This window comes from Malaclemys terrapin, chromosome 8 (genome assembly GCF_027887155.1).
Source record: "Malaclemys terrapin pileata isolate rMalTer1 chromosome 8, rMalTer1.hap1, whole genome shotgun sequence".
Classification (NCBI taxonomy): Eukaryota; Metazoa; Chordata; order Testudines; family Emydidae; genus Malaclemys; species Malaclemys terrapin.
In genome coordinates, this window is record NC_071512.1 from 21,350,901 (window position 1) to 21,366,740 (window position 15,840).

At 46.1% G+C, this 15,840-nt stretch overlaps 1 protein-coding gene across 2 annotated transcripts in view; it reads left to right on the forward strand.

Moving 5' to 3' along the window:
* Positions 1-15,840, forward strand: part of ADRB2 (adrenoceptor beta 2) — a 67,636-nt gene that overhangs the window by 9,111 nt on the left and 42,685 nt on the right. The window lies entirely within an intron of this gene.

Below are 15,840 nucleotides of genomic sequence, written 5' to 3' on the forward strand. Positions count from 1 at the left end.
TGAGATCTATGCTTCCTTTCCACCCACACAAATATGATGGTCCCATTTTCATTACTGCGCATTATTTAAATCCCAAAACCTTGTCTGTGAAAGGAATGGGCAATGTCCGCTTATGCTAAAGAAACCAGCCCCTTTCCCCATTATTAGACGCTTCCTACGCTAGCAGTGTCCTTCACTTGGGATCTTTGTTCCCTCTTGGCATCTGGAGAGGTCTGAGCCTAAATGCCAGAGGAATTAATGAGGATTAAGCCCATAATTATAAAATTGTTAGCACTGGGTTTCTGCAGTTGACATCATCCAAAAGCAGGGAGCTGGGGCGGCTGGGAAGCTCAGCGGGGGCTGTAACACGATAACTAGCACTTCCCTTCTGGTCACTCTGAGCCTGATTCCCCGGCCACCACCCGTGGCTGAGCTCGCATTGATAGGGAAGGTGGACGGGTCGGTCAGAGCGGTGCTCTGCTGGTTCCAACAGGTTTCAGCTCAGCGAGTAGCCCGTGAGCATCAGCTCGTTCCGTTTACAGAGCGACTCTAAAGACATTTCAACGCCACTTCAGTGGCAATCTTCGCAATAGAGGCGCTTTCCCCTTTTCTATGTTGGTCTCAATGGCCTCAGAGGTCCGAGTGTGGAGTAGGCTAGGACACGCAGTGGGGGCTCTTAGGCAATGACCTGCTGAATAAAGGGTGGTTTGATCCGGGTCATTATAGCCTGTGTTCTTTGTTAAGCACTCAGTGTGCTCGGAGCTGTACCCTTCCGGTCGGAGCGAGCTTAGGCTCCGAATCGTGGATTTGAGGGGGGGGGGGTCACTGAGCGAATTGATCTGGGCAATATTTTCCCCTCCTGAAATTTCCCCTTTTAGTCTTCCCATTTTTCAACGGTGGTTACACCCCGGCACTAGTCCCAGTGCTAGTGGGGTCATGGGGCCAGCAGTCTGCCCTTTATAGGGCTCTTATAAAGCATTTTGTGTAATCTCTGAATAAGTGTCCCCCATCTCATGAGGGCCAGAACACGGAATCCTGACCCAGGCCACCCCAGGCTGTTGTACAGCGAAATTCCCCCTCCACATCCAGTAAACCCGCTCTTGAACAGGAATTCTCTTGTACAAACCAAAACAATCAAATGAAACACGCGGTCAAAACATGAATCAATTTTAGCCTCAGATGGAGGGTATGGGGCAAAACCCTGCTTATGGAAAAGTCCCCTGGAATTGTACAGGGGTGAACCCAACAAAGTTCTGTGGGGTTCTTTTAAAATTACCATCAAACCTTTCGATTTTTTAAGGAAATGATATAATTTCTGTAGGGATTTAGAATCGCTCTATAGAATTCTATACAAGAGAGATTAAATTTGGTAGGATGATTTAAAGAAACCAAAGAATGTTCTCTATTCAATTCTCTAGGACTTTTTCGTTAAAAAAAAAAGCTGGGGGAATTTGGGAGAATGTAGAAGACTATGGTTGTAAATTTCACTGAGAAGGTAGCTGGAAAGTTGTCCTGTGTGCTGCTAAAAATCACAGAAAATTCCTCTAGCTAAAGGTTTTCCCAATCTTTAAAATAAAATAAGAATGTGTATTTAATTCAGAGAGCGTTTGGTCTCAGGAGACAGTGGCTATGGAAGGTTAGGTCAGTCCGTGTTTTTGTGGCTCCGTTGTATTTGTTTATTAGCTTTCCCTCTTGGCAGGTTTTACATTTTGTTCCTAGCTTGCAAAACTTGCTTCATGCTGGTTGCAAGCTCCCCGGGACTGTCAGCTGGGAAGCTAATACTCAGACACAAGTGGACAGGTGCGGGCGGGGAGGAGTACAGAGACCTGTGGGGGAGCGAAAGGGGACTGTTACTCTGAAGCAGAGCAGCGGCTCTGCCATTGCCTCTCGATGCAGGAAGCAGTGATCAGAAAACGGGACCCTTCCTTTAGGCTTAGGTAGACATTTTTTTAAAGGGTGCGGCACGTGAAAGAGGATGTGAAAGAGAAGAGTCCTTTCAAAACACATGAAAACGAGTGAGGTGAGGGAAGGTCACACACTGGGTCCCTTACAAGGCAGTGACACGTTTTAACATTCCAATCTGTTCTATGTATCTATATGCCAGATCCCTCAACACAGTGTCTGAATGCTTAATATCTTGGTATGTTTCTGTTTTGCTGCTTTGTTATTGCATTCTGTTAATAGAGGCATGCTGTCTTAGGGAACTGCTGAGCTTTGACTAATTTGCTTGAAATAGCTTTTGGTCACTCTTGGAGTCATGCATGGGTTAGGCGACTAAGAACGTTTTGACCTGTGCCCTAGGATTCCAACAAGGAGTTTCCTGGAATAGCATCTTAGTGGGAAGAAATATCAGAGAAAACAAAACAAAAAAACAAATGCAAAGGTGTTTTCAAATGGTGAGCTGCTCCCAAACTCAGCATTTATTGCACCACACACCAACGCCTTTGCCGTGAAAAAACTCTCCACCAAGGATATTGTCACTGTAATTGGTAAAAAGAATAGGAGTACTTGTGGCACCTTAGAAACTAACAAATGTATTTGAGCATAAGCTTTCGTGGGCTAAAACCCACTTCATCGGATGCATGCGGTGGAAAATACAGTAGGAAGATACATATACACAGAGGACATGAAAAAGTGGGTGTTGCCATACTAACTTACAAGAGTAATCAGTTAAGGTGGGCTATTATCAGTAGGAGAAAAAAAACTTTTGTAGTGATCAGCATAGCCCATTTCCAACAGTTGACAAGAAGGTGTGAGTAACAAAGTCGCAATACTCCAACAAAAAAGCCCACAAAAGCTTATGCTCAAATACATTTGTTAGTCTCTAAGGTGCCACAAGTACTCCTGTTCTTTTTGCTGATATAGACTAACACGGCTACCACTCTGAAAACTGTAATTGGTGTTTCCAATGAATTTCTGACTGAGCCTTTGCAAATCATTTGTGATCACTCCTGAAAGCTGTCCATGTAAAGTATAGATTGTCTTCGCCTTGTGTTCTTTCTTATTGAAAATACTTTTTGCACATGGTTGGGCAAGTTTCCTGTGGTTCCTGGGAGCTGCTGAGCAGTCAGGAATCTTGATTTCCTAAGCGTTGTCCTGTCAAGTGAGGCCTGCTGCAGAGATTGTCAAGTGAGTGGTGAGGATTTGCCTGCTGATTTCTTACAAGCTAAAGTCTCTGCATCTTGATCAGAAATCTGTAGTTTGCTCTCTTTCAAGTTAGATCTTTGTTGCGTCTGTTAACTGCAGATGCCAGAGGGATGTAACTAATTAGCGGAGCCCCCCCTCTGGTGCACACAAGAACATCTCCCCTGGCCAAACTGGTAAAAGGTATGCTGAGTTTTCCCACGTGGAAGTTGTTCTTTGCAGAATGTACAGTGTTTCTTCCTGTTACCCAACTCACTCACCTACCCTTGACACAGAGAAAGCACTTTGTTTAGCAGCTAGTAAGCATATGTAGCCCGAACCACCTTCATAAACCTTTCAATTTGTGCACAGTCATGCTTGGGATTAGTGTTTACACCATGCAAGGTGGTTATTAAGGTAGTAAAAAGCCTGCAGTCAGGTTCAAGAGAGGTGACCGGGAGGGACATGCTGCAGCAGAATTTGGAGCAAAATGCATGGGGCGGGGGGGTGTCTTTCTGACAGCCCTTCCTGCAGGTTGGGGCCAGTTGTGAAGTGTGATTAAGGGAGAGACTCACTGCATCTGTGAAATCAGAAGAATGCTAAGGCAAATCTCCACAAAAACAATGCTGCGTTATCTTCTGCACCTTTAACAGTTGTCCTTAAAGGAGAAGGACAAATTAAAAGACAAAGCCAGACACCATGCAACTCAATGAAGTGGGACTATTTATAGCTGAGACTTTGCAGTCACTATTGTGCTACTTTGCAAAGGAGTATCTGCAAGTTAAAGTGGGCCCACCATGTCATAGCTTTTCCGCCAAGGTGATGCGAGCTCAGAGACTACAAAAGTGTGTGTGCAGGAAAAACTAAGGAATTCTGGGTGTGTATGATTCAAATTGCCTCTAAACATGTGGAAAGTGAAATAAAAAATAATGGCAACAAAATTCAGAAGAAAAATACCAGGCTTTCTTTAAACATGCGGAGCATTCAACCCTGCAGAAGTCTATGGAAGGATTGTAGAGATAACTGTGTATTGTCCACATTCCCTTTAGGGTCCAATTCACCATTGACCTGCACCTTATGTAGTCATTTGCCCCTTGTGAAGTAAGTTCAAAGCAGGTGTAAACGCTGCCATTCTGCTTTGTTTTCACACTCACTGCTCTCGTATAAATGATGATACAAGATGCTGCAGTGAATTCAGCTCTGAAACATTTTGAACCATGTACACACAACACGCATAGATGTGAAGCCTTGTCTCAACTATTGGCTTTTATGGGGAAGAGGAGTTGAAATTGCTGCTCCTTCCTCTCCCCAGCAAGGTGGGCCTGGTCCTCTGGGAAGAGTGACTAAAAGAGCCTGATCCTTGAATCCTCCTTCAAAGGATGGCAGGTGTGGTTGCTATTACAAAGAGAGTTTTGCCTGGGTCAGGACTGCAGGGCTGAGCTCAAAGTATATACAGAGAAAGAGAATGTGGTCTGAGAAAGCTTCTTCCTCCTTCATTAGCTGTTTACCTCCTATGGGAGATGAGTTCCAGGATGTCCCTGCTTGTCTACCATTGACTGCCCCCTAGCACCAAGCAGAGAACAGGGTTTGCTTTAAGGAGGTTGCCTGGTGCATCTCTCCCTGCTGTTGATGTCAGGCTGTAAGCAGATCCTGTGCACAGTTCAATTCCCATATTAAGCCTTTAAAATACAGCCAGTCCCACTGAAGCAAACAGATAGCGATGATGTTACAGGGTACATGCAATTGCTGTTAGGGGACGTCACCGGGTCTACAAAAACAATCTCTTTCCAGATAAACATTAACAGGGTGTCCTAGCAGAATGAAACCTGACACAGTGCAAGAGTTAAGAACTCAGAAAATCAGGTGTCATTTGTTAATGAAGCTTGTTTTGTACAGTACATGGATTTAGATACAGAATGCTGTTGTACAGTACAGTAGGTGCATGTAAACACACACATTCATTATCTACATGTTGCATACGCTGCATCAGTGTGTGTGTATATTAATTATTATTATATAGCAATCCAGAGGAAGTAAAAAATTAGTTACAAGTTGTGGTTCTCAATTTCCTCTCCTGTGTTTTTTAGTCTGAACAACCAGCAACCAACAATCACGTGCAGTGTTTGTAATATGAATATACCCTCATGAATGGAATCACATGTACATGTGACATGGAGGATACACACCAGGACAGGGTAGCTTATAAGATTGATTGGGTCAAGTATGGGAGGGAAACGGCATCCCCTCACAAGTGGCAGGGTGACATTCTCTTTAGCAAGGGCCCAGGTCTGCTGTCATTGACATTACTGCCAAATTTCCATTAACTTCAGTGGGAACAGGAACCGGCCCTGAGTGCAAACAAATGCCGTGTCCTCATTGCAAGTGCTGTGCATATTTTGTCAGTGACCACATTTGTTTGGCTATTTGGTATTAAAACTTCAAATGCTGTTGCTGTGTGCTTATCTCAGAACCACAATGCTGTTCCAAGCACTGGAAGGTGGAAGGGTCAGGAAGCAATAGACTATTCATTGTTAGACAAGGCTGGGAAGATGACCTGGATATGGTGACACTGATCAACACAGACAGGATGGGTAAAGGAGGCATCATTAGTCCTGAGATTTGCATGTAGATCACCTAAAAATTGTTGCCGATTTTACTTTTCTCTCTGAAGTCAACACAAGTGGGGTGTGAGCTGTGGAGGTCTCAAGCCACCTGAAGTTGAAGGAAAGGATCAGCAACTTCTTTGGAAATCCACCAAACAATAGGTCAAATTCTCAGGTGCTTAGTCATGTGTTACTCAGCCAAAACTCTCATTGGACTTGGCTCAGTGAAAACTGTTGACTTTCCATAGAAACGTGACAGTTCAGAGAATGAAACTGTCATGGAACCAACCAGTTACAATAGGGGCCCCTATAGAAACTGCCATGTGGTGATTAAAAACGCAGAAAGGAAAACCTCTTGTCTGATAATTTATTTTGTAATGAAGAAAATATCCGAGAAAACAGCAGAAACAGGTTTATATAGATAAAGTATCTGGGCCAGATCCCCAGCTGGTGTAAAGTGACTTCAGTGCAGCTATGTCTGTTTATACTAGCTGAGGGTCTGGCTCAGAGCGTATAATACGCAGAGTGCTGCTTTCACTTGTGGAAAAAAAAGAATCCTAGAGAATTCCGCTGTCACTGAAATGAAATACCATGTCCAGACCTAAAACAATGCGCTACACAGGCCTACATTCTGTGCTGCTGGTTTGTACCTCTCACAAACCCTGTGTCACTGAGATTGCACTGGAGGCAAGTGGAATATTTGGTACCCTTTGTGTATGTATATGTACAGTCTTGTGAATATATTTTATAGTGGGGGATAAGTGCCCTCCCCATCTATTGCTTATTGCACTTTGGATGAACAGAGTTTTGCATAACCTCATGCTCAGTTGTGTAATCCTTTGAATTCTTGTAAGTCTTGGTGCTGTAATTGCTGCTTTTGCATTGTTGCAAAATAGTGGTGTAGCTGCAGATCCCTCAGTCAGTTTTTACTCTGATAGCTGCATTTTCCACTTCAGGAGTTGGCTTTGCTCCATCCTCCACAGCAGACATAGTATGTAGAGTCCTATCACTGTGTCAGTCTTTTGCCTCATTGGAAACATTCCCGGAGAGCTTTTGCTTTGTGGGAAGCTTAGGCCTCAGAAGATGAATTGTCAATATCAGAGAATTATTGATGTGTGTACTATTAACCTATGAGAAGTATGCTGATCCAGACCCCCAATTATGGGGAATTCTCAAAGCACAATCCTCTTTCTGTAATGGGACAATTCCAAACACCCCAAGTTCTGGAGAAGTCCAGGTTTACACCCAGATTTCACACCTGCAAGTTCAGGAAGGACCCTGTGCTTTGATTCTGCCTATGGTGAATTTTGGAAGCAGGGTTTTGCTCTGTGCCCATCTCTAGTTACTATGGAATCTCTCTCTCTCTCTCTCTGTCAGCTGTGCTTCCCTTAGTCCAGACATATGGCATATGCTGTAGAACCTAGTTAATTCATATCCCCAAAGTCAGAAAACAGCTGATAGCTATAGGAAGTTAGTGATGAAAGGGACTGCAGGTCAATGCATATTATACTGTGGTGTGATATCAAAAGGGCATGTATGGATGGATGTATATAGAGGAGCCAAGACTGTGGGAGCTGAAGGATCAAGCGCAAACAATTGAGGTTCCACTGATTGTACATGTAAATCTACCCCCCATTCCTGTCCCATGCATTCTGGGCCATGCGTTTAGCTCCTAAATGGCTGAAGTTTAATGTGCTGGGCACATTAAAGGTGAGAGCGAGTGCTGTGTTGAGACAGTGAACGGAGGCAGGGAAAGGGATGAGGAGAGTTAGTTACTAAATATCCAGAAATATTAGCAGCCTGAAATTTAAAAAAGTTAAGAAACAAGAAAGAGCCCCTGCCTCTCTGGAGAGGTGATGAAAGGGTGAGTAAGCACAAACCATGATTTCCAGCTTGGCCAGGGGTGGCCAACCTGAGCCTGAGAAGAAGCCAGAATTTACCAATGTACATTGTCAAAGAGCCACAGTAATACATCAGCAGCCCCCTGTCAGCTCCCCCTGCTCCCAGTGTCTCCCACCCATTGGCAGCTCTGCCAGTCAGCGCCTCTCCCTCCCTCCCCGCTCCTCCTGATCAGCTGTTTCGTGGCGTGCAGGAGGCTCTCGGAGAGAGGGGGGAGGAGCGAGGGCATGGCAGGCTCAGGGGAGGGGGCACAAAGGGGTGGAGTGGGGGCAGGGCCTGTGGCAGAGCCAGGGGTTGAGCAGTGAGCACCCCCAGGCACATTGGAAAGTTGGCGCCTGTAGCTCCAGCCCCGGAGTCGGTGCCTATACAAGGAGCCGCATATTAACTTCTAAAGAGCCGCATGTGGCTCCGGAGCCACAGGTTGGCCACCCCTGAGCTTGACCATGTCACAAGGCTCTACTTACTTACTATAAGGGACCTATTTTAGCCGGTGCACGAGGCCTCCAATTTTGACAATGCTTGCAAGAGCTAACAGAATGCTGAGATCCTCCCCCTGAATCTTCCTGCCTTCTTGTATTACAACAGCCTTGTCTCCAGGAGCCAGAAACACAGAGGCTGGCAAACAGGAAAGATTTGCTTTCTCTCGCCTTTCTTTTCCACTTGTTCTGCTTACTTCATTTCCCCAGGCTGCAGGCTCACTCTATCGTTTACTCTCCCTTTGCTAGGTTCACTTTCTGCTGTCTGGGATCTCTGAGCCCCACCTGTGTAATGGAAACTGCCCTCCCCTATAAAGTAGGATGGAACAAGGTTCCTGCATGACCTTGTTATCAGTAACTGCCACATACTGGGCAAAATGTCCCATGTCCCAGCCCGTCTCCCTTGCTAAAATTAATAAGTGATGTTTCAATGCACATACTTGGGCCAGATTTTCAAAAGTACTCAGTATCTACAGTTCTTATTTAGGTGCTTAAATGGGAGCTGTTGGGTGCTGAGCTCTTTTGAAAATCTAGCCCTTGGATCATGATCCTACTAGAAGCACATTTAAGTTACTCTGTGTTCATTTAAGAATTGCTTGGAACTTAGGATTTTACAAGGCTTGTTTTACATTTCTAGTTGATTTCTCTGCTTGCCATGCAGGACCCCAGGCACCATTTAGTATCTGTGTAGCAAAGGCTCTTTCTATGTGAAGATCTTTGCAATTCGTGATACTGAACCCACTGGCACTGGTATTTCATTTGTTATTGTTTTCATTGGTGGTGGTCTGAAAAATGGGCATTAGCCCTAATCATCTTCCCCACCTCAGCCAGAACACCTCACAGCCGGTACATCACAATTGCTGCAAAACACAGTTATGTTTCAAAGGGGTTTGCGATACCCTATTCTCACCACATCTATCTCTCGAGGAGTAAGGAGACTGATCCTAATTGGTATGTCTACATTACAATTAAAAACCTGCGGCTGGCCCATGCCAGCTGACTTGGACTAAGGGGCTGTTTAATTGTGTTTGACATTCAGACTTGGGTTGGAGCCCAGGCTCTAGGACCCTGTAAAGTGAGAGGTTCCCAGAGCTCCAGCAGCAACCTGAATGTCTACACCACAATTAAACAGCCCCGTAGCCCAAGTTCTGTGAGCCCAAATCAGCTGGTACGGGCCAGCTGCAGGTTTTTAATTGCAGTGTAGATATACCCATTGGGTACTGAAGGGAGTGCACAGGACCAGCCACTTCTTGTGATACTACAAAACGGGGAACTCAACCTTTGCCCAAAACTGCAGCTTGCCAGGAGCCCTAGGCCTGCGCTTTAAGGCCCTGATGCTGCAGCTGACAGCACAGGGCAGACTGTTTCACCCACAGGGTGCCGCATTGGAGCTACAGCAGGCTCTGCGTGGGCACAGCAGTCCACATATGTATCAGCTGTAGGATCAGGGCCCATGTTTGCATAATATGGAGCAGACTATAAACTAGCCTAATCTTTAATGTAGAAGTACCCCAGCAGGTCTCAGTAATGCAGCCTGGATCAAGACAGAGCATGGTGGGACCTGTAGTTTCTATTAGCCACACATCTGTATTAAAGATGAAGGCAGCTACAGGCTGCACTGTATAATTCCTTGGGCCATCTTGCCTATAAAGTGCTGCCAGGGGATACTCATAAGATCATGCCATAATAACCACGATGCACCAATCTGACTCCAATTTTACACAGGAATCACAGTATAATGGAGTGAAGAATCGGGCCCAATATTTTGCAAGGTGTAAGACCTGGAAAAAATATTGTTGAATCACAAAAATGGGCTTGCAGATCCTCCATTAACATAATGACAGCTTTCCTCCCATCTTCTCACCTTCCCAATGGCAGGAAAGGATATCTGAATTCCTGTGCAATGTTGCTGGTGCCAGTGAGAGTGCATGGGGAAATAGTTTTTTGTTTACTGTCCTTGGTAAGGTCTTTTTTGCACAATTGTTTATATAAAAATATGCAGTAAAGAAATGTAAATATATTTTTGTTCTTATAGCTAGATATAGAGATATATATATGAAAATATGTATGTACAAAGATTGAGTATTTATTACAGGCCCTACTGTTTGACATGTGTTTAAATAAAGAGGTATTTATGGTACTGTTGTGCCCTTGTTTTGCTGTCATTTTGGCTGGCTGAATGTCTCACACTTTTCCCCTAGTGCCTCTGATGAATCCTCCAAGATTTGGAAACAAAACAAAGCCACCAGCCGTGCATTAGCAGGCAGGATGCAAAACCTTCTTGAGTCTGCATAAGGTTTTCCTCTCTTGGGGCCTGATCCTATGAGGAACTGAGCACCCTCATCTCCTGAATCCAGCAGGAACTGAGAGTGTTTAGCACTTCCCAGGATAGGGCCCTCTCTCTGGTTCATCTCACCATCCAGGGTTATATTCTAATGGTTTTCAAACAATCTGCTCTTCTGTCTGCTCACATTGTAAACAACATATCACTGGCTTGAATGACTACTGTTTACAGCATCGTTGTAGCCATGTTGGTCTCAGAATATTAGAGAGAGAAAGTGGGTGAGGTAATATCTTTTATCAGACCAACTCAGGGCTTAAATTGTCATAGATTATTTCACAGATATGCTATAAAAGTGACATGTTGCCCCCCCCCCGCACCGCAACATGTTATAAAAACTCCAGGGCCGAGCAGGGGGGAGGGGAAGCGGGAGGCCTCAGGGCTTCAGCCTCTGCGCGGGGGCGGGGGGGGGCGCGCGGTGGAGCTCAGGGCTTCTGCCCTGCAGGCTGGCGAGGCTAGGGGCTTCTGCCATGTGGGGTGTGGGGCTAGGGGCTTCAGCCGCCTGGGGGGAGGGTGCGCTGGGGCTTCAGCTCCATGGGAGGCATACTGGGGCTCAAAAATGTTTACCAGAGCTCTGCTCTGGACAGCTCCGGCTGCATTTAAGCTCTGGCCCAACTTCTACTGGTGAAAGAGGCAAGCTTTCAAGCTACACAGAGCCCAGACCTGACAAAGAGCTCTGTTTAGCTTGAAAGCTTCTCTCTTTCACCAACAGAAGTTGGGCCAATAAAAGATATTACCTCACCCGCCCTTGTATCCTGAATGAATAATGTACCTTTGCCACAGAACAGGCCTGCTTAGGAGGTGCTCTCATGCACTTATTTACAGCTTCATTAAACCATTTGGTTGCTAGTCCCCAGTGGGACTTCAGAGAAACAGATGTAAAATACTGAGAGCATTCCCCAGCTAGATTAGATCATTTAAAAGGAGACAGGACCGAGCACTAGAAAATGTATCCTGGAGACCAATCCTACATTGGCAGGGAATGGCAATAACATATCTTGATATGTCTTTCCACTTGTACCTTCTATAACTCCTTGAAGGTAGAGCCAGGTCAGGGCTGGAGCAGCTAGGTGCGGTGTTTGAAAAGTATAATCGTTTTATGGGCTCGTTTCACCATGCAGAGAAAGATTTCTGGTTAAGAACATAAGAACACTGGACTGTAACGGATATCCTGGGTCATCCAGTCCCTTGCTATCACATGCAACCCCACATTAATACATTCATCAAGTGCCATCCTAAAACCAGTTAGTATTCTTGCCCCCACTACTCCTAGTGGAAGGCTGATCCAGAACCTCATTCCTCTGGTTGCTCCAAGGGACCCATCACTGCAGGTGTCTGAGATGAAACACAGCCAGAAACACAGCCCAGAGTGTTGCAGTGGAAAGTATTTTGCATTCTTCATGCTACTTAGGGCCACGATAAGGGCTTCTGCAGTGAAAGGCCTGTGTATGCCCTGCGTAGTTCAGCATTCCTCCTTCCCAAAAAATAATAGCAGGCTTTGCAGAGGCACAGCACAGCTTGGGCAGGGAAGTGGTTAAATCCAGTCATTACCAAAGCCACCACAACTATCCAGAATCTAATCATTTTCTTCATTGGTAAGTATTAGTTTTAAAAAGGACTGAGAACACTAGAGAGATCCCAGCCTTTCCTGACAGGGTGGGCCCTGAGTTGGCACCAGACCTTCAATGGGCTTTGAGGGCACTCAGTACGACGCAGGATCAGCCCTATGCTTTCAAGTGGGACCTCATCTTGGAGTAAATTTCCAGCCACATCACACTGCATAGAAAGGCATTTTACCCTTGGGGGCCATGACCACCAATTCCCATATTCCTTTGTGTTTGAACCAGGACTTCCCTCCTTCCCCAACCTGCCTTCTCCTCAGGTTTGATCCTGCACTGATGTCACTATAGTGAGGACAATGTGACATAACAGTGGTTACTATGAAAATTACCTGCAGTCTCACAAACACCTGACTTCATGGCAGGCTCAAGCAGCAAGGAAACCTGGTCTGGAAGGCAGGGATCCTTACTATAGATAGTCCCAACCCCCAGTTCCAAACACCCCTTCTTGGGGTCCAGGTGTTCAAATTCCAGAGCTGAATCCTGCAGCTTCAACCCAGTCCTGTGAAAAGTAGACAGCGAAAGGAGCCTCAGGGAAAGCCCTTCCAAGTTCTTTCCCCTTAGGTAAATATTTCCTTCTCTCAAGTGCATGCTAGTGCAAGAGACTCTTTGATCTTTTAGGTCCACAAAGAGGAGGAAACCCTTCAGGCAACCTTGGGCGTGGAGGGAAGGGCTCTCTCACCCTGAGGCTTCAGTCCTTACTCCCCTCAGACCCACCCAGCTGAGAGCATTACTCACCCTTTCTGAATCTCACCAGGGCTGAGACACTGTGTGCAACCTGAACACTTGCTTCTCATACCCCTGGGTGTAACTGTGCTCATAATGTTACATGATCCAGGACCAAATCCTGAAGGTATTTACTCAGCCTTTACTCATTGATTTTACTAGCAGTTTCGCCTGAGTAAGCTCTGAATAAAACCTGAGTAAATTGCAGCCGGATTGTGAGCTCAGGCAGATGGCTCGATGAGAAAAGTCTTCTAGGTCACATGTTTTTAAAAGGCGATATTGCTTCATGGGACATAGCTCCCAGAGAGTTACAGTGCCTGCGGAGGTGGGGGAAGGAGGGAGAGAGGGAACTACTTTAATTATTTGTTCATTCATTTATCAATATATTAATATTGGACCCCAGTTCTGCACCGTTCACTATCCAAGAGTTTTCTCATTCTTGGCTCAGGAACCCCCACCCCTTTTTGGTCCCACCTGATTTATTTGTTCTGAGAATAGATGGCAGGTATCCGTGTATGTTAAATATAGGTTGTCATTCCATATCCAGTAAGCTCCTGCTTGAAACAAGGCCCCATGAGCCAGGTCTCTGTTACACTAGTGTAAATGAACCTGGCATCCCTTGCTTTCAATCAGCCGGAGAAGGGAAGGGAGACTGTCTCCCACCGTGTGTTTGTACTGTGCCTAGCCCAATGGAGCCTTGATCCTGATTGGAATCCCTGCATACTACTGTAATATGAATCAATAATCAATAGTGCAGCTGAATTCAAAACCTGGCCCTTTTTCTTTCCATGCACATTCTAGGTTTAAAATATCCCTTTTGTTCTAGGTGCAGAAGTCTCCTGTGTATAAGGTTTGGGTGATCAGCCTAGCAACCAAAATAATAGAAAGAAAAAGAAATCCCGATAATTAGAGGGAGAAACATCACAGTGACCACTGCCCAGTCTGGGGTTGCTAAATTAATGCTGAATCTCAGGGCTAGTCTACACTACCTGCCCGGATCAGCGGGTAGAAATCGATCTCTCGGGGATCGATTTATTGCGTCTCATCTAGACGGATAAATCGATCCCCGAATCGACGCGCGTACTCCCACCTCGTCAGGAGGAGTAAGCGCCATCGACGGGGGAGCCACGGCGGTCGATTTGCCGCCATCCTCACAGCGGGGTAAGTCGAATAGGATATGTCGAATTCAGCTACGCTATTCGCGTAGTCAGAGGCTAGGTTTAGGTTGTGCTCACTGGAAGATTTAAAACTCCCTACCACACCTTGTTATATGCAGGTCCCCATTTTACCATTTCCACGCCTCCCTCATTGATCCCACCCTCTGTACATGTGCTGTCAGCTAGTCAGGACTCTGAAGCAAAGGACCTGGGTGACTCATTAAACCCAAATATCTTCAGCTCTTGTAACTTCTTGGGAGGTGTGTCTGTGTTGTGACCTATGGGGGCACCGATTTTAAGAGTATTGCTTATTATTCAGCCTATTTGTCCTTTCACAGTCAGATTCTGCTCTCCGCCACACTGGTGAAAATCTGCAGTTCACAACACTGACATGAAATTGAACAACTGATACTTAACTCTGAAAGAGCATAACCTGCGAAGCACAGCTGCTAGCCTGATTGTGAAATGACTGCGGAGAGGGAGGCTTTCACAACTGTGCCGGTGGAACAAATGTTACTCAGTGTGGCAAATTTCCCTAGTGTAGACAAGGTGTCAGTGTCTTCAGTTTGTATTTTGCTCAGGGCTTGATTGTGAGACTTTAGTCACCGCCCTGAACCAGGGGGTGTCATGCAAAATGCACTGCACCAGGCATAGCCTGAGGGGGCACTGTGCCTCAGATATATCCCTTGGAGGTACAGTTCCTTCCCTGCTTCCCTCCTACTCCAGGGGAGCAGTAATTTGCTGTTCTATACTAGCACCAAGTTACGATACCACTGCACTGGCAGTGCTGTGCCAGCTGGTGGGTTGGGGCACAGTGCCAAGGCTTCCTGCTTGCTTTGGCCAGTGCCGGGGGAAGAAAGAGGCATGCAGTGCCCATTCACATCTTTGTGGTCCAGGTTGCCTATGCAGGGGCGTAAGATGGTGGCTTACTCCTCCCAGTGCCAGACATGCCAAACCCACGAGAAAAACCACAGAAATTGGGCTAGTTTTTGGCTTGTAACTTGTTGCTTGTTTGGGCTTGTTGCTTGTTGTAGCTTGTTGCTTCTTTTTTTTGATGGGCTCCCAACAAGCAGGGGCAAGGGGGGAGCGGGGCGGGGGCGGGAAGAGAGTCAGGGGTGCACAGCGGGCCCACCATAGTCCCAGACTGCAGGCCGGGGGTGATCTAGTCTCATAGAGTGTTGGGGTTCTTAGGGATTGTCTTGTTTTGGCCTTGTTTTGAAATGGGATTAGCTTGATTTTTGGCTTATTGTGAAAGTCGAGATGCTTATTTACCACGTGAAAGTTGGCAACTGTGGCCATGTACAAACCTGTAGTACAAGTCAGAATTGAGTTGGTAGTTTCACCTCTCCTGTGAGCGTAAATCAGGAGTACCTCCATTAAAGTCAATAGTTACAGCAGTGCAAAACCAGGGTGAGATCAGAACCAGCCCTCCATAGCCCCTCCCGCGCTGACACTCACCGACACCTTTCCTTCCCCGTCACTCTTCACCTAAAACATTATCTCCACTCGAAGGCAACAGCCAGTTTAAAAAGAAAATGGGCAGCAGCCTGTAATTGGGGTAATTATAGCAGCCTGCTTCTTGAGGGAGCAAACCTGACATATAATAGTCCCCACGGAGCCAGCACAGTTCCTTGCTCAGGAGGTTGAGAATCAAATACACCCAGCCATGCCAGGCTGAGTCTCCTTCCCAAGCTCTGCTCCTACCCCAACTGGCTGGGGACACTGTCTTTTTGTGAGGGCTGTCATCTTATCTGACATAGCAGGGATTGAACCAGAGACAAACATATGAGGGGCTACAGCTTTAACTAAAGCATCACTGCTCTATAGCAGAGTCAGAGCTTCTGTGGCCCAGCACCGAGGGGCTCTTGTAGCACACACTCACCACAGGGTAACATTTTCAAATGGCAAAGAAGATCT